Source organism: Lytechinus pictus, chromosome 7 (genome assembly GCF_037042905.1).
Source record: "Lytechinus pictus isolate F3 Inbred chromosome 7, Lp3.0, whole genome shotgun sequence".
Lineage (NCBI taxonomy): Eukaryota > Metazoa > Echinodermata > Echinoidea > Temnopleuroida > Toxopneustidae > Lytechinus > Lytechinus pictus.
In genome coordinates, this window is record NC_087251.1 from 39,355,054 (window position 1) to 39,378,607 (window position 23,554).

Sequence of the window (23,554 nt, forward strand, 5' to 3'; positions counted from 1 at the left end):
CTGTTGAGGTCATATTTCACTTCAACTATCTATAATTGTAATAATTATATGTTTCAAACAAAATATGCAATAATTTTCACCATGAATACATAATTTTTTGCTCAAATAGATGATGCATTTTGTTGACTGAAGGTTTTCTAGCATAAGAGCAATTTGACTGCATGCTAAAAGCATTCCCCCTCTCAGTTCTTATAAACTACCAATCAATATAAATCTCCACACTGCCTTTCAAATTACCCAATAGCATGCAACTTCCTGCCCATCCAGATGGGGCCCTGGGTGATAATGCCACTTCTTGCCTCTTCCCCATACCTCCATTTCCTTTCTGACAGCATTACAGAGCAAAATCTCTGCATATATACATGATTTTCTTATTTTTGTCGGATGTGGAAAGCTGTTGAATCTTCATAGATTTTCAAAGGTTGTCTTGAATTTCTCTTTAATGTGCCTTTTTGTGTTAGTCTCTTTCTGTATAATCGGAAAGCAGTTCTGTTTTTTCCTTTCCAAATGGGCCCTGTAATATAAAGCTAAGTGATTGATTGCTAGGATGATTTTTTATGACTGATCAATCCTCTAAATCAGCCCCTACAATCAATTGCTTAGCTTTATGTTGCAAGGACCTTGTATGTCACTTAAACCTTGCATTCACGAACTGGTTAAGTTTTCATTGGATTCAGAAACCTGGAGCATCTTGAATTCGAATGAGTTCTGTATTGTCAGGATAAGGTTTCGGCTTGCCCTTGGGAGTGTTCCATAAAGCACCATGTTGGTGATTTTCACTTGACACATTTGATCTGAGCCAATCAGCTGCAAAGATTTCCGTAGCTTATAACAAACAGTCAGTGAGAATCACCGACGATTGGTTTCGTGAAATGTTCCCTAGGATAAACTCCCTCAGGAGCCATAGAGAAGGAGACAAAACGGCAAGTCTGGGAAGTGCAATTGTCAAAAACCCTTTGGAAAATATGGCCCAAACCCTGAGGGGTTGTAACTGTAATATGAAATCACTATAGCTAATACATAACATTGTACCATATCGCCGTGATTGTACCATTCACAATACAGTTCACATGGGAGATACACAATACGTTCCATCATCCACTCCGCAAAACTAGAAAATTCAGAGGGTGAATACATAAATTTCAGTCATTTTTTCCTCAACTGTCAACATGTTTGAATTCAGAAATTTTACCCGAAATTAAGTTTTCCCTTACTCCACCGGCATGGGAAATTCAAATGAATTGTATACATTTGTTGTTGTTGTTTTTTTTATCTTTCTATACCAAAAGTGTAGAAAGATGATTTCTTATCAAATTGAGTTGAGTTGACATGAAAATGAACCTAACTTGAAACCTGAAACTATATATTTCAATGAGTGAGGATAATAATAGGGGATACCATAGTGATTATTATAACATGAAAATGTATTGGCAAGTTATAGGCACTTCACATGAGCTTCGTAATAGTACTGGAAAGAGTAACAAAAATTATGCACTTATCCCCCCCCCCCCAATATTTCTGATTAACAAGTCTACAAGTAGCATACTTCACATCAATAGCAGACCTGCCAACCTTCTCCAACAAAAAAAGTATTCTTAGAAGGAAATAAAAGTATTTTTTGACCAAAAAAAAAGAGTTTTTTTTTTATTTGTCTCAACGTAAAAATCGCCAGCCTGTTGTAGTGAGATCAGTGTAAAATCATGTGGAATTACTCTACTGAAAACTTGATAATTCACCATTCAAAACATGTGCTCGTAGGCAAGAATTTACTTGTTCTTTTCATGCAACAAGTTACTGGCCCGACTGTGATTTTTACTGGTCTGGGACCGTCGGACCGGCGCTGGTGTCACACGCTGTGTATAATACATACCCCATGATCAGAAATTTTCAAAAAAGTAACAAATCATACCAAAAAAGTATTGGCGTATTCATAGCAAATAAGAGGAACAAATACTCTAAAAAGGGAACGGTTGGCATGTCTGCAATAGTAAATATAATTAAAAGTGTAACCTCCCTTTTTTGTTCAGGTCAATGTATCTATGCTGATAGATGGAATAACTGACCAGGGCCCCGTAACACAAAGATTTGCGATCAATCGCTAAATGAAATAGCCTATCAAGATCATCCTTGCATGCGCATTTTGCTCAATAGAGTAACCAGGAACCAATCAGAATTCTTCTTTCAAATTAGCGATTAATCGCTAACCTTTGTGTTACGGGGCCCAGGTGTACACCAAGTCAAATCTTACAGATAATGCCTTGAATCTTCTTTGCATTTTAGCATTCACATATAAGGTGAGACCCCTTCATGATACCTTGATAGAATTTTAACAACTTTGCACTAATTGCAGATAATTTTTTTTTTTTAATGAAACTGTTTCTGGGTTTATATACTCTAGCCCGATTCCAAATAAACATCACTAATATGACAATCAAAATTAATATCATCAAATATGACGATAGAGAGACATACTGATGCTGAAATTGCTCATGCTGGTGCATGTAAAATATTTAAAAGACCCTTAAAATAAAATAAAGTTAAGAGAAATTGATGAAAATGTGAAAAAAATTCAACTGACATGAAAAGTGTTACACGAAAATCATCAAAAGATGTGTATCTACAATTCTACATGTACACTGTTATATGGTCTCTAATAGCTTTATACATTATACAAGTTCAGCTCTTTAAATGTGATTTTTTATTTGGGAAATAAGATGGAACTCCATCATTACGGAAAAAACAAGTTTAATTTTGTGAAATATGGATCATTCCATTTCCAGATTGATGACTATAGAACAAAATAAAGAGACTATTTGTAGCCAAAGGGATATTAACTCACACACTCAACATAGACTTCAATCCTATATTAAAGTTTGGACAATCTCCTTAAAAGCATGTCTTTACTCCAATTACATCATATGAATGTGAAAATATTAATCCTTTTTCTCAAGCAAGAAAAGGGCTAAAATTTCAGGATATAATCTTTGACTGTGCCTTTCTGATATCCAATAACTAAATCTTTCATAAAAATTAGCATTTTAAGTTCTTACAGAAAAATAAACACCTTACTGAGAGAGGGCACAAAATACAATTTTTTTTTCACAAAGATCTAATTAAATGGTTGAAAAAAAAAAACAATGACCAATACACTTTTTGTAAGATTGGAATTTTAAATGAATGCCAAAACTTTAGACAGGCTTGAAAGTCCTTATACAATGTAGTTCTGAATAATAAATGTAAATGCGCATTGGAATAAAGGCTACAAATTTTTTCATATTACTTACTTGTGACCATATTTATCTTTAAGTCAGCAGTTATTTTAAGCATTTGAGATAGAAAAGCTTTTAGGAGGTGATGAATCGCCAAATTAAATGAAAGAACTGAAACTTGAGAACAGTAAGAAATTATGCGAAACCCACACAAACTATACAAAAATAACATAACATCCATACACTATAGATAGACAATCAATTCAAAGAAATTTTTATAGAGGTTTGAGATTCTATGGCAAGATAAGATAAAAATAAATGTTGCTGTAATACACCCCTGTGAAATTTGACATGTTGGACACCTTTTCAAAAGTCTGTGACTTTGCAGGAATCCTGCAATAAAAGCGCTTTCCAAAGCAGCTTTCCCCGTATTCCCCATTTTTTACCTATGATGAAATGTGAGAATTGGTAACTTGAAATGCAGCTTGGCGGTTTCATGCAGGGAGAGAAGCTCTGAAACTTTAATTTTTTTTACAATGTTTTAACTAACCATGAATCGCAGAGAGGAATCCAACCCTTCACTTCCGTACAAACACTGATGTCTACAAGTGGTAGTCCGATACAAGAGCAATGTATAATTTCTATAAAAGTTTAGAGGGTATACCAGCGGATTTGTTGTAACATTATTTGATGTTGTAAATAATGAGAAATATGCTTGATGATGTCTTTAGATATAAACATTAAATGAAATAAAAAGGAAAACAAGTTATTTGTTGTAAAGCATTCCATGATCCTTGTAAATAATGATAAATATCATAAATGATATCTTGGTATGAAGTAGAGTTTTAATTTTGTGTTTGTAGAGATAAAAAGCAAATGAAACAAATAGGAAAACTTAGGGTTGCTTAAAAGAGCAGTTTGATGAGAAAGTAATGATGGAAACATGAGTAGTAGAAGAATTTGTACAAAAAATGACGGCTAGTATGGGAATAAAATATGTATCATATGATGAAAAATTTGTAATCTAAATTTCCATTTGTAGTGGAAAAAGCATTATGCAATATCAACTTAAACAACAAGTTTATAGTTTTCATATATTGAAAATGCTGACAGAAAATTTAAGGAAAAGTACCAGGAATATTTAATTAATGAGTGATTCATATATGTAAGTAATTATTTACAGCAGCGGAATGTTGTTTCATTTTTTTTTCAAATTAAATAAGTAGCCTGATTCAATAAGGATCTGATTTTTTTTCATAATTATGAGATAATTTCATAATCTTAATATACAGATATTTTTTAGTTTATTTTTCAGGGGCAGAGGGACGCTGAAATCAATTTTGCATTTTGAAAGACAGGAAAGATTTAATGTTCTAGCATAAAAAATGTATGAACTGAAAATATATCTTTAAAAAAAAATCAAAATGGACATAAACATTTAAAACAAAAAAAGTTGATTGTACTAGTATGAGAAAAGAATATATAAAGTCTGGTTTTCTGCTTCATAATTTGTAGCATATCATTTTGGAACACACAAGGGACTTTATGAAATGAAAAGAAACAGAACAAAGATACAACTTCCAACAATTATCTCCATGCTTCCAAACAAAACCATTACTGCAACAGATACATTCCTTGAAAATGGCAAAAGAGAAGAAACATGATACTATAAAGTACAATCTTTTCGATTCGATGATCATGACAATCAGACGCTAATGCTTTGAAACTCATGATTTTGCTTTTAACACCGTAAGGGTGGGTTTCCAATGGGATTACACTCACTCACAAAACAAAAGAAATCCAATAAATATATTGATGAACAATAACATACCATGAACTTTTAAGAAATAATAAATTCACACAAAAATCACACACTGATTGAGTGCAAGTTCACAGCATCCATGGGAGTTTGAAAGGAAAATTTTAAAAGTTTTCATTTCAAAATGAGGTTTAAATGAAGAATATACTGTATGTTTACAATGTGTGCAAATAAATATTCTGATAATGAAAGATACAAGAATTGTCTTGGTTTTTTATATTTTACCTGGTCTTCATAAAGCAGTTGTGTCTCTCTTTCCTGAGTAAGTAAGAAATAAATTTGGATCACAGCTTTAAAACGTACGTCTTATTCTTTAATCTCCATATTGCTTCCTAACACTCATAAATGCAAGAAGAGAGTTTCAGAAATTAAAGAGCAAATATGCATGAGTATAATCCTTTGGAATTATAATAGCAGACTCTGTATGGGAAGGGACTTGGGGACTGATTTTACCCCCCTTTTTTCCCTTAATCCCCTGATAATCCCCTGCGAACAAATATTCCAAACATGTGTATGCCCTAACATAATACCTATACAGAAACTCACTGAATCAAATTGTAGAAAAGTCACATAATACCCACAATTCAACAAATAAACTCATATAGAAACGTTGAAACATATGTAACAATTACAAATGGATGGCTGGATACTAAAATTTATACATTCAAGTGATGTTGGATAATTATTCTTCATTAAATCGTCGTAATTAAAAAAACATATAAAAAATAATTGCTCTTCATTAATTTCATTCTGACAACTACACATTATGTTCTAAATGAAAATCATGCTGTAAGCCATTTGATAAAAAATATTGGCTTGGCATGGAATTTACTCAATTTTCTTGCTGCTTACTGGCAACATACATGAATACTGAATGAATTTATCTGTCACTCTACTCAAATTTATTCCACAACTGCTTTTTTATCAAATTGAATTAAACATGCATGTCTTCCAAAGTGTACATATGCAGTATTAAGTTTTTTTTCTGAAAAACAACAAAATAAAACTTCATATTGCACCTGGAAGTGGCAAAACGTCAAAGGAAGAACTTTTCTCTTTTGTTTTTATGAGGGCGGCGGGTAAACGCTATTCAATATGATTCCATCAGACAGTCAAAGTTGCATGCGTATTCAATTGCTTTTGTTTGATATTTGAGGGATTACAATCAAACATATCCCCAAAGTATCCCGCAAATGAGGATATAAAAACAATGCAAAGTTATCAGAAACCATACAAAGCTACTGCGACGATTTCTTGAAGAACTTTAGACGAACCCGACTTATCTTTCAAAGGATGAGAGATTACCGTAAATGATACATGCTTATCTGCATGCTGTGAGCAATTCTTGCAGTCTAGTTTACCCTTTTTTTAGTTCAGAGTCAGAAATTGAAAACTGTCACAAATACCACTGTGGGAAACAACCTTGAGAGCTTATAGACACCTCATTTCCTCATTCATACTCTGATGTATTTTAAATTGGCATTTGAAATACCAACTGACTGTGTTTTTTTTTATATGAATATGAATGCATATCTGTGGGAATATGAGAGAATAATTCATGATTAGAAAGGCTCAGAGGAAAATTAATTGCTTCTTTTTCATAGCAGCCCCCCCCCCCCATTCCTTCCCCAAAGGTGCCATCATATCCTGTTGGTCTATTGTGCAAATACACATGATGTACTACCATAAATACTGCTCAAGTGAAATAAACATACCTTGTAGATTTGGTGCACTTTAATCAATGTTTTGAATATACACATTAGGACTTGATGCAATTGAGGGGGAAGGGCATTGGTGTACACATTTACGGCCAGAAAAACGTTTTTTAAAGGATGTTCTAATGGAATGTGATCAGGGGCAGTGGAGCGAAGTTAAAAGTGGGAGGTACAGGGAAAAAGGGCACATTTTCTTTTGAAAAGGGCAATATCTTAAAACAAAGAAAAATATGACTTATCCACAATGTCGTTATGGGGCAAAAATTTTGAGAGGGGGTAGATATGTTGTATTACGTATATTTATAAGCTGGAAGCGAGCAAAATTTTGACATTTTTATAACGAAAATCAAATTTTTTGATAGCTTTTGACAGCAAATATAATATCATATTTCACCCTTCTCTCTTAGTTTCCTTTTTCTCTTTTTTGTTGGTCGTGAAAAAATGGAAAGGGGGCAAAAGCCCCCCATCTGCACGCCTCTGCTTATCTACTCCACTCACATGACTCATGAAGCTTAAGGCATGTAGGATTATCCTTGTTTTGTTGTAACATAAAAATGAGAATATTGTTTTCTTGTTTCAAAGGGGCACTCGTTAACATGTAAAATGGGTCCTTCTCAGGTGAAAGGGGCACAGGACACGTTCGTGAGGGGGAATTTTTGGTAAAAATTGGCAAAGATGTGAGATATGGCACTTTCTAACACATAAATCAGGTCCTCCTCAGGTGAAAGGGGCACAGTACACGTTCATGAGGGGGCATTTTTCTTGTGTAAAGACGGCACTTTTTCAGTGCTTAAACAGTGCCCCCCCCCCAAGGATCGCTGCCCCTGAATGTGATGCTGTTAAAAGACCTAAAATCAAAATCAAGGGTAGTATGTTTGATAAGAAAACAGACAAAAATAAAGAAAAACAAGTTTTTGGTTTGGAATTTATTCATGTGCATTATATGTTACATTATAAACATTGAGTTTTGTGAAATATAAAAATTCTTTGATCAGGGGGCACTTCGCTAAAAAAAAACATGTTGAGGTTTATGTTCACAGAAAACACATGGAAATACCAAAATAATTCATCATTTTGAGAAATGATAAATATGATTCACAAAAACTTTGGTCTTGCATATGTACAGCAATAGCTGATTCACCCTCCCCCCCCCCCCCCCCATCGACACGAACCAAAATATGAGAAACATTGAATTCCTAGATCCACAAAACAAAATAACCAATTCCCTTGGCACCTTTATCCAATCATTTTCAGCTGTAAAATTCCTATATCAGCAATAAAACCAAACAGGAAGCAGCCCTTTTCATAGCGGTGTATACCCCGGTTAGGCAAACTGTACTCACGAGTGTATTATTGGTCATGTATTAGGAAAATAAAGGCCCCACGGATCAATATCTGGGTGCAAGCCGACAGAGCCTCCATCGTCTGGGTGCACTTGCACCGTGACATTTGAGTCAAACATCATAAATATGCACTTATGAAAGCGAATCTTTATTACTTGTCCTCTGTGTCTGTCTGCAGGCAGCCGAGCCTGGATGTATGTGTATGTATGTACGATATGCAACACCATGTTATCACACTTAATTATGAAAACGCACCCCAATATGTGCGTGTTTCTACTTCACTGTTGCCATGGTTTATTGTCATGACTTAGAAGTAAGGTAATACACTTGACATCTCAAAACTTTTGTTTATTATTTAAAAATGTTCTACTAAAGTTTAGAGCATTAAAATAAAAAGCATCTGTTCTACACTTAGCAAGGAATTATGAATACTAAATATTATCATTATAATCATCCTTGCGTATGCTATGAAAATGCATTATTCATCAGTATCATTTCTTTTCTATACTAGATACCAAAACCATTACCTGAATCTTCTAAAACATTTATAAATTACAAAATATATCTAGATGTATTTCATAATCTATAATTTCCCACAAAAAATGTTCCTACACATTTGAAAACTTTTTTCCCCTTAATCAATCTAGCAGGTTGTCAACCAAGTATCAAAAATAATTAAGAGCTTTTAAACATTCTCCTTCCCCTTAATACACCAGAAACAGTGATTGGCAAAGCAAGTGATAAAAATGACAATAACACTTTACTTGTAACTAAATCGAATACCTTTTCTAGCAAATCAAAGACATCTACATTTCCAAATAGAATCTAATTAAAACAGACAGCCAAATAAACCCACTAGCCCATTCAATGCAAACATGGTAGCGGTGCAATTATTTTTAACGAGCCCCAATCAAAGGCTGCATGCGCAGGTAACGACCGCGCTTTCCCCGTCGCCCTAATCCCCTCTTTAGCACCCGGAGCGGTGGCAGAAACACGATTTGAGGACGGGGAGTTTGGAATACTAATAACGTGTGACAGAGAAGAGTGGACTGTATAATGGAGAAGGGGTAATCCAATCGGTTTGGCGCATCAATAATGAACACGATTATGAGCAGACATCGGGAGCCAAATTTGGGTTATCAGCGATCCCATAGCATGGATCTAAGGCCACGGTCTGGATGCGATATGGATGGACGAAGGCACGTTTCAGCCCTCTTGCCTGGGATCTATTTGAACCATAAATCCTGTTTTTTCAAACAGATCAAACGTACAGGTTGATCAAATACATATTCTGGGTGTACAAATTGGGATCATTGATACTTCTTTGATATCAAAATTATTAGTACTAGTTGACGACAAGGCATTGGAACTATGCAGAAGACATGTTTCTGGGGAGCAAATATTAACGATTTATTTAGCAGGCCACAGGACTTGTATCTTTATCGTAATCATTCATTTTGTCATCAATACTAGCTGTACAGACTTTGCAAAACCAACAACGCTCATTGCATTGTATCTTTGGATTAATTTCCAGTCATTCACACCAAGAAAGATTTTTTCATATCACCTTACAAATTAAAAAAAAAATCTAAGTACAGATTAATGTGGCATTTTAAGAGTTAAACCAGTTGGTCTTATTTCCATTCATTTCTATTTTCTCCCAATCTTCTTCTCTCTATTCACCATCTTCTCTAGATATATCATTGCCTTCATCACACTCAAACACTTTTCAAATCTCTTCTCCTGTACCATTCTCTCTTTAAGCATCTCCAACATCAACAATTAATCACTCAATGTATTTCACAGCTGATATGTAACTGCAAAAGTAAAGATGACATTCCAATTTCATACGTTCAGTTTTGCAGAAACCCTTATTCAACTTACACAACACCATCCTCTTGAAATAAGGAAAACTCAGGCATTTTCCTTCTAATGTAACAGTCACACCGGAAGAACTGATACCAGACCGACCAAACATATTACATTATTCCCAATGACATATCATTGGTCGGTTTGGAGTCAGTTTCGTAGGTGTGACTGTGGGTAGCATCATCTACTCAAAAAGTTCTAATCGCCATGGAAACGAGTGATGGGGGAAGAGGGAGAAAATCCACAACTGCATCAAGTACGTTCTGAAACAGTTGCACTGTAGATGAATTCAAGCTCGGCAAATTGCAACTTGGGGCCATCCTGCAACTCATGCACGCCAGCCATCTATGAAGCTGCAAATTACGTGCAGCTGGGATGCAATGGATAGGAGCATTTTAAGACGGCTTCAACAACAGTCAGACTGCAGGTCCCAAGAAAGTGGCTTCTTTCATCCAAGTGATATTCATGACTTGAGATGATTTGCATATTTAATGAGCTTGATGCGGACCAAAACACCTCTTTTCATTCGGTCATTGCTGCTCTAATTATGCATCGAATTTCATGAATTTGGTACCATTGTAAAGAAGAAGAATCATTCTTTTAGGTCATGTGTTTGGATTTATTCAAAGATTTTGTAATATAGGTTAAAATTTTGATTCAAAATATGCTACAAAATAAATATTTTCACCTGACAAAAGCTGCTATTTTCACACTTTATTTTTGTTTGAGCCCAAATGATTTTTATATCTTGATAAAGCTGAATATGTATGCTTTGAAATGATATAGGTTTCAAAATAAGAATTGGTTTAATCGGGTCAAGATCACACTTTTCATTTGCCAAGTACATAAAGCAGCTTGAAAACAAGTATACTGCACTCTGATTGGTCAAAAAGACCACACAATGGCAAATTCCAACGGTTCCAGTGCCTGGGTTCGTGGGAAGGTCACACTTCCCATGTGGTAATCTCCTCAAATACCCCGCGCCTGTTGTTCTGTGAACCTTATCCAGCCAATCAGAACTCTGGATTTCATGCAAGTACAAAATTTTAGAAATCTCGTCTTGTACCTTGGTGGGAAAAGTGTGATCTTGACCCGATTAAAAGGTGCCGCATATCAAGAGTGGCATTGTGAGAAAGTACAGAAGTTCAGCTTTATGGTGATATAGATATCATTGAGGCTCAAAATAAAAAGTTTTGCACAATTTGCAAACGAAAACAGAGGAAGATAATTCAGTTTTGAGGCACAATTTCAGGCCAGATATTTACTTATTTAACAAAATATTGTATACAAAATAAATGACCAATATGAAAAAGTAAGTTTTACTCTATCTGATGATGCAATAATGTTTAATTTAAAACAGGTAAATTCTTAGAGAAAGAAAATCTCACGAATCACGAGATTTTGCAAGGAGGAGGATTCAGTCACGAGATGATTTGGATGAATCTGGCCTTTTTGCTCATTAGCATAGGGACCTGCGGTCTGACTGAACAATACCAATTTGAAACAAATGCACATATTCAGGAATACGGTGAAACCTGTCAATCGTGACCACCCGATGGAAACACAACGTATGGACTTAACCAATTGCCTACTAGAACTAGATGATCCTGTAAAAAAGTCTACACGAATCTTAAAATTCAGTAGTCCCTATTTTTGTCCGTGATTTTCAGATGACAGATGTTACAAGCTACTGCAAACTCTTACACCTGATTGGCCAAGAGCAAATTAGTCAATGTAAACTACTGATAAAACCTTTCAAGAGACACCCCTCTGTTCACAAAACCAAACATGGAATTGCAAGTACAGGGCAAAGGAATAAACATCTTCCAAGGATATCTACCTAAAAATTATCTAGAAGTTATCAAATAAATCCTTCATAATTGAACTTCATAAACAGTTTGTGTGTATCAATCTATTGTATCTTTCAACTTCTTAATCATTTTCAATCACAATTAACTGAGTTGGTGGAGGTAAAGTCATATCAAGGGTTCAATATCTACTTTAGACTCACTATTTCATGCAATTGGGTTTCTTATAAATTTATACAACCTTGGAATGCACAAATAATGCTATGATCTGTTGTCCCACCAATACATGGATAAAAAGCAAGCAATATTTTACTCGGCTAGTTTCTATAGAAATTTCACAAAACCACACATCTTTGAACATCTCTAGAGGACATGATTTTTTTTTTCCTTTCATAAAAATCAAACCATCTAATTTCAAGTAGATGATAGAATCCACAAAACATGGCTCCTTATACTAGTATATATTTTTGATGCCATCAGACCTTCCTAATGGCCATTGAATCTGTGGCCCGAATAATATGTCACACCGATTGTCTTTCAAGAGCGTGTTCGAGCAAATCCAAGCTTGAAATAGTTGCCCCGGGCCATTTTTGGCTCGTCCATCGAGCAAGGTCAAGCCTCGCATGTGGAGAAAGAGATAAGGGAGGGGTCGCTCCTTCAAAAATACGAGGATAATTGGGTATAGGGTCACGTGACGGCAACCTGTCGGGCTCTTATCGGAGAATGGCGAGAAGAGTATTCCGCTAGAATGAGTGTACAGGGATGGAGACAGACCAGTAATTGGATAGGCAGGGGGAGGTAATTAAACTTGACGAGATGTGTGCCTCAGTCGCGAGAGTGTTTTTCGCAGTCGGGTGCATTCTCCCCCATGCCCGCTCTGTAATGTTGTTATCCACGGGGACTGCCATGCGAAGAGTGCACCTATACTCACATACCCAGCGACAGAAACTTGTTGATCAATCAGAGATGGAGACTGGGGATAAACAGGGTTAAGGATCTTAAGGAACTATAAAGATCAAATCACTCTGTCATGGTGCATAGACAATGGTGACTCACCATTTCTCTAACATTTTTATCATACCTACCTTTTAAGCTCTTTGGACAAAGTTATAAAAGATAAAAAATATATATAAAATGTTATGCAGGGACCACTGGTAGAGCAGTTTCCTAACTGAAGTGGCTACCCTGGGTAAATAAAACATTATTATCATTATTTTTTTTCTATGTGATCAATATCACATATCGTCAGTGATTTTACAAACTGGCTCACACCTAATTTTCGGTCAAATTTTCAAAATTTATTTTCATGCATATTCCGATAGCCTGTGATTCACTCTAATGATTTGCCAAATTTCAGAAAAAAATTAGTATTACCGGTATTTTAAGAATAAAAGCATATTTAATTCTTTCACGAACTGGCTCAACCTCCTCTGATTTTACGAACTGGCTCAAACCATACTTTGTGTACTATGAGGTCTCTGGAATAGCGCGCGCTGCTCAGGTCAATGACCCGACCTAGATGCTGTGCGTATGCGGCATGTATATGCTTTGCGCAGGGTTTGTGCCTCTAAAAAATCATGCGCATAGCATGAATGATTTTACGAACTGTCTCAAACCGTGGTTTGTGACGCTAAAAATCAGTGCGCATGGTATGCATGATTTTACGAACTGGCTCAAATCCCCTGTTTTGGGAAAAATTTAGCAGCTTCTAAAATGCATACATGCACTTCTTTTCAAATATTGAGAGAATGAATAGGAATTGCCGACAAAATTCTGCATATTATAAAAGAATAGAATGTATGCTTTAAATTGGTATAAATAATTGATCTGTTTTTTTTCAAAGCGTGAAGTTATGAGGGTCTGAAAACATTCAAACTTTGTACGCGATTATCTCAAAATCATGTTTTGGAGACCAGCCGAGGTTTAAGCCAGTTTGTAAAATCACTGACAATATCTTGCAGATGGTGTCAGATTGTTAGTTCCAGAAGATGAGAAGCGAAATACCTTTGTTTGCAAAATGTCTACAATTATATTGATTTAAGATATCTATTTTCTTTTCTTCTGTTTTTGACTTGCAACCAAACTTTAATCAATCACAAATTAGACAATTGGTGACTACTTGTAATATTTTCTAAAATTAAACTTCACATGAAACTTTCACCATTTTCCCTGATTTTCCACTTTATCTTTATCCTTCTGTCTCCATAACTTCTTTCCCTTTCTGATGCAAATATTGAGTCCCTCTGTCATTTTCTCTATCTTCTTTCTATCCCATACCCCTCTTTTGTGTCTCTGTCTCACCCCTTTCTTTGTCTCTCACCCATATATCATCTGCAAATCTCACAACTCTCCATGTACCTTTCTATTACTCTGTCTCTCTTTCTGTCTGTCTCTGTCTATGACTCTCTCTATCTCTCAACATCTACCTCACTACCTTTAACACAGTTTTCTTTATCCACCACCTCCCCACCACCACTTAGCGACCCCCCCCCCGATCACATTGCCTGTGTAGAACGAAAGCCTCTGAGATTTCATCTCACCAGCGCATCAGTAAATCCTTGCTTAAGATAACATCATACAAGGTAGAAGGTCCCTGGGGTGTGCTCTGTGCACTGGACGAACAAATTCACTATCTCATCGGCCGACTGGCCAGCACTCGCACGCACAGGCTAAAGAACCCCCTGATGTGATTCAGACGAAAATTAACCAGCTCAGCGCTCAGGGGCGTGATGACTAATTTTGTCATCTCGTCTTTCAAGACCGGGCACATGAGACACCGAGGCAGAAAGTCAGGGGAAAAGGTAGATGGCACGTAACATCGTCAGCATCGTCCTGCTGTGTGTTTTAATGCTTGATTAGGTAGGGACAATATCCTTTGCTTTTGAATTAGCCCAGAGAGCCCAAGAATGAAAACTTGTAAAATTGGCCAGATAAGTGCAAGCTGGTGAGTGTTTCATTAACATTTGTTGTCAGACAAGTTGTGAGATCTAGCAACTTGATTTCACAGGTATGTGGACCATCATGAAATTGTCCCCAGAATGTTGTAGTCTACTTACATTCAAGAACTTTGCAGAAGCTCCATCGGTTATAATTGCACTTCTGCTTTTAAATGTTATCCGATGATACACCTATCTAATGTCTTTTATTCTTATATTTTATTGCCGTTAAGTTTTCTCTTGTATTTGTAACAGTATATATTTTCTTTTCTCTTTCTTACTTTAAACTTGAGCACTCTGACGACTGGTTTGGTACATTTATCAAAATTATTTATGATATCAGCCATGTATGTATGAATTATTAATATGCATGCAAAGCAAAAGAGATTGTGTTTTGTGATGACACTTTGTAATATATTATGCTTCTAAAAGTTATCTATGATGATTAGTTTTGCTACTTTTAGTTCTAAACATTACATATATACTTACGACATCAAGAATTCTCTCCTCTAAATCCTGGTTGATTTCATGTAATTCCTGATGACTTTTTTCCAATCTGTAATGATAAAGTCAAAGAACAGAAATGGAAGAAAAAGTTAAAAAAGAAAAATCAAAACATTACATCATTATCGTTTCCTATTCTTCCTGCTTGAGTCTTATCTTACCAAAAGTTAATGCTCCTGGGTTGTGTTCATAAAGTTTTGCATAAGTTACAAGTGACTTTACAAATGACTGGTGACCCTTTCTTGGGAGCTAATTCAACACCAATGAACATTTGGTGGGTATCACTTGGCGCAAGAGGGGTACGTGGATTGTTCATAAAGTCATGCATAACTTTCGCACAGCTTCATCAAACATAATGGTGGCATTTCATAAAGATTACTTTTGTATGTTACATATGACTTATACCCACCACTGGAACATGTTCTTGGCCACTTAGTCAGCCACATAGGGACACATCTTAGCACAAGGTCATCAGTCATGTATAACGGTTTTGTGAAACTGCCCCAATGATATTTTCATGTAGTCTTTGTACTAAATAAAGCCAAAGAAATCCTCTTTCTCTCTCTCTCTCTTCTAAGAAATGGACACGTATAAGTTACAGGTAAATCACAGTATATTCCCTTTCATATAGAATGTTATAAGGCTGTGATTACACCCATAAAGAATGGATGCACAATGGGTTAAGCTTTGTCTTATCATGGATATCTCATGATCGTCGTAGAAGCATCGCAAAAGGCAGCGGATTTGAGGGGAGTCGGAACACGAATCCCGGTGGGAGCAATTGGCACATTTTACCATCCATCAATTAGTTGAAATGGAATCTTGGCTAGAGACTATTCATTCAATTGTCTTTCCCTTTTTCTTCTCTCCTCTTTTCCCCCCATTAGATCTTCTCCCTCTGTGTTCATCTCTCTCCCTGATCAGTCAAATGCTAGACTTCATTCATTCCCCGAGGGATGGGTTTGCGAGATGCGACCATGACAGACGAATCACATACCATCCATCACATTAGGAGCTCCGCGAGACTCGCATTGCGTATTGAAACATTGGTTTCCAGCTCCGAACATAGAAATAATATTCAAGGCAAATTTTTGCTGCTTTCAAAGCTTGGACCTCCTGTAAGATAGTTTGCTCACTATTTTTAAAAACAAATTACAAACTACAAATGTTATCACAAAATTAACTTTTCACATTTACTCATTTTGAAACTTGCAGTTAGAAGTAATATCCATTATAAAATTTCGCCCATTAAGATAATGACATCCTTGGGACTCACTTTCCTAATTGATTGCAAGATTTCCAAGCTAATTTCAAAAGCATCATTATGTAAACAAGTTCATTGAAAAGTCACATTCATCTTAATTAAATAACTGAATAAGTTTTATATGCAACAGAATATACATATTCATTATCATTACTGCTAAATTAATCAATATGTTTGGGAATATACAAATATAATTAAATAGGACATTGCAATACTATATAGTAATCCTAATTACAATACCCCCAAGGTTGTTTAAAGCCCCTTTCACAATTGGTGGTGCAACTGCTTACAAATGTTGCGATTCTGTGCAACATATGTTGTGACCAAACGATCGCACAAGCAATTGTGAAAGCCCCTTTAAGGAGACAAACTTATATGAGGAGAGAAAATATCTTCTTCTTTTTTAAATAAAAGAGTCTGGTTAGGATAAATTAAGAATAATAACAGCTGTATCAAGACGACTACTGATCTATTTTTTTTACTAGTTTCTCTTTAGGATGCGGGTAAACTATAAACTTCTATGATTAACATCTGAAAACACGGCCGCACATCATTATTAAACTTTGAGAAATGAACCAAAAAATTATACTCTTATCACACTCCCATAATGCCAGTCACACCAAATAAATCGACTTCAGATTGATCAAAGCTATTGCTTTATTTTTAATGACATATAATTGGACATTCTGTAGTCGCCTACGTTGGTGTGATTGTAACATCGAATGACCCTCAAATGAACCCAGGCACATATATAGTACTATGACCAGACACTGAACCACTCTCTGCCAGCTACTATAAATCAGTCTTTTCTCATACAACAGTAATGATACAGGATAGGTTATCACAATATCAATGATATATGCTTCAGTATGTTGTTTATGTATGTAGGTTAAATTGCGAAGGCAGCACCATTTCTCATATCTCCTCATCTGCAGCTATTTGCAAAGGCATATGTCCTTGGAAGCACACAAACAAAGATGAACTATTGTTATCTGTCTACAGTTCCGCAAAAATTGTTTCAACTTATTTTCCTCGGTTGTCATGAACACTGTCGTTTATCTAAACTCTGATATCAATTATTCATCATAAAATGAAATAAAGCTAAGAAATACAAAGGTGTACTTACAATTCATATATTAAATTGTTATTGGTACCATATTGCTTATCAGTGATATTCAAATAATAAAGACAAAAAGACAAATTTCCCTTTTTTAAGAAAGTGAGTAATAAAGGGCTAAAAGTAAAAGGAGCAATTTTATCACCAATGTAATCAATGAATCTAGGATAGAATTTTCCTCACTATTTTAACATCTACCTAAGATCATAGAATGGGGTTGGCATTAGCAAGGGTCTAAGGGCACAAGATATACAGTGGTGCTCAAAAGTTATTGAACCCCACCAGAAAATGAAGATATTTTTAAGTGTTCAAAATCTGTCATGTTCTAGATATTCAATTGTGAAGTCAGGTGATGAAATATTATATTCAATAAAGTAAAAGTTTGTTTCTCTGGGCTCAGCCAATAACTAAAGTGTTGTTGTCTGCATTTGAGCACTTTTGAGCGCAACTGTAAATCTACATAAATTTGAATGCAATAATATTGATGTCATTCATATTGATAATATGTAATTTGGAAGTTGGATTTAGATTTCTCTGAACTTCTTTAACATCTACCTAAGATCATCTAAGGATCAAAGGGCATCAGATATAGATCTATTTAAATGCATTATCAACATTCACAATCATAAACAATTAAATCCTGTGTCAATCAAAAGTCTTCTTTATAATTCCCCTAACTACTTCCTCATCTACTTTAGATCATTAAATAGCAAGATCAGCATTACACCGGTCTAAGTGCACCAGATATAGATGTACATGTATGTTTTTAATCAAGGTCAATTACAATCACAAACAATCCTCTCTCATTCAAGAGTCTGGTTTATAATTCTAATACTTCTTTTACATCTATTTTTAGATACTTTTAAGGGTGTATTGCTAACACGAAGGGAACAAATGGCATATACAATACAGATCTACTTTACATTAATGAATAATGATTTTAACTCTTTCACTACTGCACCGTATCAACAAAAAAGAATAAAAGGAATTCAAGAAATTATATTTTACTATTTTCATTCCATGAACATTGCTTTGACAAGTACTCTCGGGAAATTTCTGTGCACTAAGCCAAACACATAGAACTGACACTAATCCTAATTCATCTTTCCAATGTTCCTAGTTTACAATGCAACCACTACCCAAATCCTTTACAATTGATTAGAAACATCCATTTCCAGCATATTATGCATAACACATATGCATTGGGGCAAGGCCTGCATTACTGCATTTGTTGATACATCCATACCGATTTCATATGAATTCCTTCCTGCTGTAGCCTATTCATGCAATTTATTTTCAAGTTTGATTCAGCTACATGTCCCGAGGCACACCGCCTTTTGGAGACGGGTCTTAGTCATGCATTTCTTATGCGGGACGGGTAAAAGGTGCATTTATCTCGTTTATCTTTGGAATGTGAGCCGATACAGTTGGAGTGGAGGTTGAGGAGAAGAAAGGGGGTCATAGACGGCGATGTTTATCTCTGCATCCAGCCACTTGTTTGTACGCGAGCAAGGCATCAGGTGATATCTTAATGGGTTAGGAGGATGAAAGAGGAGAGGGAAGAGATGAAGATGGTGGAAGACGGGGTAGATGGGTCATTTAGGAGTGGGGGAGGGAGGGGGGCTGGCGGAAGTGCATTTGGCAGTGTATCTGGTCCAGGAGCTGAGGGTGGTGGTGGTAGTGTATTTGGTAGTGCATTTGGCAGTGTATCTGGTCTAGGAACTGAGGGTGGTGTGGAAGTGCATTTGGTACCGTCTGTGTGTTTGGGAGCAGAGGGGGGGGGGGTGCATCTAAGAGTGTATATCTGTGGGAGGGGGGTTGGCGGAAGTGCGTGTGGGTGTGTGTACGTCTGGGAAGAGGGGGGGGGGTGGAAGTGTATGTGGGTGCATGTATGTCTGGGAAAAGGGGATTTTGGGAAAAGCATTTGGGTGTGTGTATGTCTGGAAAGAGATGGTAGTAGAAAAGCATGGCGTAGTGTGTATGTCTGGGGTGGTGGAAGCGCATGTGGGAGTGTTTGCCAGAGAGCAAAGGGGGGAAATGCATGTAGTGCACCAAGACGGGTGAGAAAGGAACAGAGATTGATGGACTCTGAAAGGTTAATGTAATTATACAATTAGCAAAACTTGATGTACCTGATGTACATGCTTAAAAAGGAGAAAGGAAATCAAAAGGAAATGCAGACTGTACAGACAAGAGACCAATGAAGGAGACCGAGACTAGCCAGACAACAATCATGGAAATAGACAACAATAAAAGATCTTTTAGTACAATCTAAGAGATATGGAGAAGAAATCCTAAGCTTAAAGGTAAAGAAACAGAAAGACTTCAATGAAGATAACAGTCAGAGAAAAAAATCAACGCAAAAATTTATAAATATAGATAAGACGAGAAAATAGTACAGTAATTTTTTTTATGTTGTCTCCTGCATCCTTCGAGGAAGCTCTAAAACATCAGTAAGGGAAATTAAATCAGAAATGATTTCTTGGATTGAAAAAAAATCATCACAAAAATTTCTAAAAATATAGATAAGACAAGAAAATAATACAGTAATTTTTTTTATGTTGTCTCCTGCATCCTTTAAGGTATCGCTCTAAAGCATCAGTAAGGGAAATTAAATCAGAAATGATTTCTTGGATTGAACAAAAATATCTACATAAACAGTTTTGGTATATTAAATAAAAACACACACAAGATAGAATTATCGTATGAATGCATCCTTCATCATATACTTCCAATTACTATGTTTGTGCAGTTTCAAGCTCCTGGCATGGCCGTAAAATGTGCCGGGATCAATATGCCCTAGAAAATATCTGTCCAACACACACACACAAGTTCCGTCAACAAGTCCATTCATCATACAAAGTGGATCAAGTGACTCATCTATCCATTAAATCCGTCAGATAATGGCGATGATGGAGGCACCCATGATCGGGGGGGGGGGGGGAAATGGGGACCATGGGAGAGTCATTGGGGATAGTGTTATGGGGATTGCATAGTCTGCAGGCACAGACCCTGATTGAAACTTTGATCAACAAGTGTGTCTCCACGCAAAGACTAGCACATACAAAACTTGCTGTTTCATTTCCTGAGTGAGAGGGCCTTCAGTACACAAGGCATGAGTAGGCTGCAATACAGACCCTTTACTCGAGTGAAGGGTTTGCACAGCAGACTAGGGATTGCATAGGAGAATCATTGTAGATGAATCATTGTGGATGTTGTCATAGGGGGAGTGTTTCATGAAGCAGCTTGTCTGTGATTTTTCACTGACTAATTAGTTCTGAGCCAATCAGATGCAAAGATTTCAGTAGCTTATAACAATTCACTGCCTAATTAGTTCTGACCCAATCAGACACAAAAAGTAGTAGCTTATGAGAGAAGGACCGATGAAAGGAAATCGGTAACCACAGGAAATCAATGGAGATATCTTTATGGGTGACTTATTCTGAGCCAATCAGATGCAAGGATTTCAGTAGCTTACAACAATAATCAGTGAACATCACCAACTACTTGTTTCATGAAATGCTCCCATGGGAGCGAATGGGGAATACCATCTCCAAGATGGGTGTTTAAACAAGATATTTGAACTACCACTACTGCATCAATACTACTACTAATTCAATATGAAGCAGGGTGCTGTATTGTGATTTCATTGTTGTCTTTGACTAGTAGAAGACTGGGTCACCAATCCTCAGCCCCCATGCGACAGGTAGTACCAAGCTACATGTTATCGGTAGCAAGTCATTCCAAGATTGGGCAGAAATCTTCCCAAACATATATATGTTTACATAGGAAGACCGACATGACATGTACCCGTTGGATACACAAACCTGGTAAACCCTGTATCAAGATCATGAGGGTGTGAATGATTCAGCAGTCAACAATTTAATCTATTTAATTTTAATTTAATCTTCTGGTTCTCAACACAAGATTTCATTGGAGACTTCCATCTCAGGGCCTATTTGACAGAACTTATTGCCAATGAAATGTTTTTCAAGTACTTGTTACTGTTAGAAACAACATGTACTGAAATGACGTCTGATTGATCAAAAGCAAATTTGTTATAGAATTGTAACATTTGTTGATGTATAACAGTAACAAATTAAGGGTTTTGAAAAAGAAGGGCTGCAGAGAACAAATCTGAAAATAGAAGCCTGCAAATGACAATTTTCTTATATTTAGCTTTAAAATTTTTAATGAAAGTTCCTCAAAATACAGAAGGGGCGAGTGTCCCTTGCACCCCCATCTGGATCCATAACTGTCAAGCTTTATGAAACAGGCACTAACTCTATGAATGACATCAGACCCCCATCATTCGTCATTGGACAGGGATTTGAGGGGGATCTTAGAGGGGTTTAGAGAGCTGGGGAGAGTCTAATTGAGAGTGACACCATTCATCCTATCATCCTACCCAGCAGAGCTCATCAAGCCCAAGAAATTATCTGGCAAGATCAAAATGAAAATGGTGTATAGTTTTGAGAGGTAATGGGGGACTACAGAGACATCTCCATGTTTCAATGACGCCAATAATCGAACAATGACCCCATTACTTGAAATAATATCCCGGTACCCAAGGGCGTCCCATCTTTTAAATACCAATTTGTATTCATTGATATTTGCTTTTATAGGGTTTAACTTTGTTAAAGATTCAGAACTGGAGCAATACAATTTATTTCTCAATAGTCTACATGTATATCGGTAGTATAAGCTGCCTAGAGGGTTATATTATTAAAAGATCAAGGTTGATTTTGTCCATGCATGATTTGGTTGATATGGAGAAGTGCATACATTCCCAATTCTTAATGTATACAATATCATTTCATCTATTCACCACTTTATCAGCCATTAGCCATGTGGACTGGAGTGTGTAAACTGCCGAAGTGAAAATCCAGATGTTGCATTGACACTCTTTTATGCTTTTCACATTGCATTTCCTAAACCCCATACTATCCTTAACCCCGGACTATCCTTAACCCCATACTATCTTTTTTTTATTCACACTGTCTTTCTTATCCCCATACTATTTGCTAAGCCGGGGTTAACGCCTTGACCCCGGACTATCACATAGCTCATGAATATTCATGATTTTACCATACAGAGCATGATTAATGTGCAATTTCAACTTCTGTGATTGGTTAACGCTTAGCCCCACTTTTCCTTAGCTCCGCTTCGTTTCACACCGCATCTCTTAGCACCGCAATTGTGGTGCTAGCACCAAAATAAGCCGGCTAACCCTGCTTTTTTGCAGGGCCAGATTGTACCGTACTATTTACCGTGCTAGCCCACTTTGCTAAAACGTAGTGTGAAAACGATGTGGGCTAAGCTTAACCCCGGGAAATTGGTGGGGCTAAGACCCCCCCCCCCCCCTTAGCCCCACCAATTTTCCGGGGTTAAGGAAAAAAAGTGCAGTGTGAAAAGCATATTTATGATGTTGGAAGGAGTACACTTTAGGGCCATTTGCACCAGCCCCATTTTTCATATTATTGCACTACTTCTGATCCGGCAAATTATCCTGAAATGAACAATCTCAAGATTATTTGTAATGGAGACCCAATCATCGTGATAGTTCGCTGGATTAATTTTTAAAAATGCAATCCTAAGTCAACTTACGATTATTTGCAAAATAGCGCGCTATTTACAAATTATCCTGCTAATTCGCAGGTGCAGACGCTCTCGGATTATTTATTTACGGCATCAGACCGTAATGCATCGATGCCTCGCTCAAGCACGAATTGCTCTTCTTGCGCTGGTGGAGATGGGATTTCTTAAATCTCGAGATTAATCCCGAAGAGGGCCGATTGGGCTAAAATCTCGATATTAAGCAAACTCGGGCTGGTGCAGCACCGCCTTTTATTCTCCCAAAGAATCTGATGAATTCCAAGTATATTCTACTCTTTGCATTCTGATTCAATTTTAATGGGATTATAATGAGAATTCACCTTTCAATACTTTATCAAAATCTTGTGTTCTTTA

The 23,554-nt window shown here is 36.4% G+C and overlaps 1 long non-coding RNA gene across 1 annotated transcript in view; it reads right to left on the reverse strand.

The window, feature by feature from the left end:
* Positions 1-2,366: 2,366 nt before the first annotated feature.
* Positions 2,367-23,554, reverse strand: part of LOC135154635 (uncharacterized) — a 39,078-nt gene continuing 17,890 nt past the window's right edge. The window contains exons 2-3 of the long non-coding RNA XR_010294006.1: positions 15,189-15,255; positions 2,367-5,286 (exon numbers count right to left, since the gene is read on the reverse strand). This is a non-coding gene — a long non-coding RNA (uncharacterized LOC135154635). The remainder of the gene's footprint in view (positions 5,287-15,188; positions 15,256-23,554) is intronic.